The sequence below is a fragment of the Ascaphus truei genome, chromosome 4, assembly GCF_040206685.1.
Source record: "Ascaphus truei isolate aAscTru1 chromosome 4, aAscTru1.hap1, whole genome shotgun sequence".
In the NCBI taxonomy this organism is placed as follows: Eukaryota; Metazoa; Chordata; class Amphibia; order Anura; family Ascaphidae; genus Ascaphus; species Ascaphus truei.
The window spans coordinates 406,639,422-406,641,921 of record NC_134486.1 but is presented as its reverse complement, the minus strand read 5'-3'; positions in this window follow the sequence as shown (position 1 = coordinate 406,641,921).

Sequence of the window (2,500 nt, the reverse complement as noted above, 5' to 3'; positions counted from 1 at the left end):
AATGGAGGTTGACGAGGGCCCAAATAAGAAGGGGGAAAAGGAGGAGTGCTGTAAAATTCCCTTCCCCATCACTACTTTGGTAGGGAATACCCCAAATCAAGATGTTGAGCAGACACTTACCACCCCAGAACCGGATAAGACCCTCGCTGACATAGAGGTCAGTCCTGGGAGTTTTAAGAAGGCCCAGTGGGAGGACCCCACATTAGCGGTAGCAAGGGGAAATATACGGGACCAGAATAGTACTCCTGGCCAACCAGATAGGTCACTTGCTTACCCCTACTTCGAGGTAGAGAACGACCTAGTATATCGGGTTGATAAAAGGAAATCAGTTACAACTAAACAATTGTTGGTACCACGGACATTCCGTAACGTAGTATTACACCTCGCACATAGTCATCCATTGGGGGGACACCTAGGGGTGGAAAAGACAAAAGAAAAGGTTCTTCGAAGCTTCTATTGGCCTGGGGTTCTGGCAGAAATTACGAATTATTGTTCCTCATGCCCAGAATGTCAGATCACCGCCCCGTTCAAGGCGTACCGCAGCCCATTGGTACCCCTTCCCATAATAGAGGTACCATTTGACCGGATTGCTATGGATCTAGTAGGACCCCTAATAAAGTCTGCTAGGGGACATCAGCATATATTGGTAATATTAGATTATGCCACCCGATATCCGGAGGCAGTTCCCCTACGTAGCACCTCAGCTAAAAACATAGCAAAAGAGTTAGTAGTTCTGTTTTCCCGGGTCGGGATTCCTAAAGAGATTCTATCTGACCAGGGAACACCATTTATGTCCCAAGTAACGAAAGAGCTATGTAAACTCCTAAAAATCAAGCATCTCAGAACCTCAGTCTATCATCCACAAACAGATGGTTTAGTGGAAAGGTTCAATAAAACCTTAAAGAGCATGTTACGGCGGGCGGTTGATAAAGATGGGAAAAACTGGGATTGTTTGTTACCGTACCTGTTATTTGCCATTAGGGAAGTTCCCCAATCATCCACTGGCTTCTCCCCGTTTGAACTATTGTATGGCCGACACCCAAGGGGCTTACTGGATATAGCCAAAGAGACTTGGGAACACGAGGTTACCCCTTACAGAAGTGTAATAGAGCATGTTGCCCAGATGCAGGACCGCATTGCTGCAGTCCTACCCATAGTGAGGGAACACATGGAGAAAGCTCAAGAAGCACAGAGGAATACATATAATAAGGGTGCTAGGGTCAGATTTTTTTCTCCAGGTGATAGGGTACTAGTTCTGGTTCCCACCGTGGAGAGTAAATTCCTTGCTAAATGGCATGGGCCATATGAGGTCTTGGAAAGAGTGGGAGAAGTAAATTATAAGGTAAGACAGCCAGGTAGGAGGAAACCTGAGCAAATTTACCATATAAACCTACTCAAGCCCTGGAAAGATAGAGAAGTCTTGTTAACCCTAGTACCCCCAGGTCCGTCAGAGAATCAAGAAACTGACCCAGAGGTTAGCATAGCTGAAACCCTGTCTGTTCATCAGAAACGAGAGGTTCAGAATTTAGTGAAAAGAAACAAAGAAATCTTCTCTATACGGCCAGGTAGAACTAGCGTAATTGAACATGACCTAGTCTCTGAACCGGGGGTCCGAGTTAACCTTAAACCGTACCGAATCCCAGAGGCCAAAAGAAAGGCTATAAGTTTAGAGGTTAAAAAAATGCTAAAACTAGGTGTAATTGAGGAATCCCAAAGTGGGTGGAACAGCCCTATAGTCTTAGTCCCAAAGCCAGATGGTACAACAAGGTTTTGTAATGACTACCGGAAACTAAACGCGGTGTCAAAATTTGATACTTATCCTATGCCCAGGGTAGATGAACTTGTAGAGAGACTGGGCAAAGCCCGATATCTCACAACCCTAGACCTAACAAAAGGGTACTGGCAGGTTCCCCTCACAGAAAGGGCAAAAGAAAAGACAGCCTTCTCAACCCCAGACGGCCTCTTTCAGTATAAGGTGTTGCCTTTTGGCTTACATGGAGCTCCCGCCACATTCCAAAGAATGATGGATAAAATTTTAAAACCACATGCTCGGTATGCTGCCGCCTACCTGGATGATGTGGTAATCCATAGTGAAGATTGGCAATCCCACCTTCCAAAGGTCCAAGCTGTGCTTGACGCAGTCCGGTCTGCTGGACTAACTGCTAACCCCGCTAAATGCACTATTGGTCTGGAGGAGGCCAAGTATCTGGGATATTCTATTGGCAGAGGTTTACTCAAACCCCAAACACTCAAAGTGGAGGCGATACAAAATTGGCCAAGGCCAGTTACAAAAAAACAAGTAAGGACCTTTTTGGGGTTAATTGGGTACTATAGAAGGTTTATTCCCAATTTTGCAACTAAGGCAACCCCACTAACTGACCTCACAAAAGCAAGAGGACCGCTAATGGTAAAGTGGTCCCCCGAAACCGAACAGGCCTTTAGAAGCCTGAAAGAAGCTCTCTGTGCCCAACCAGTGTTGGTCACACCTGACTTCTCCAAA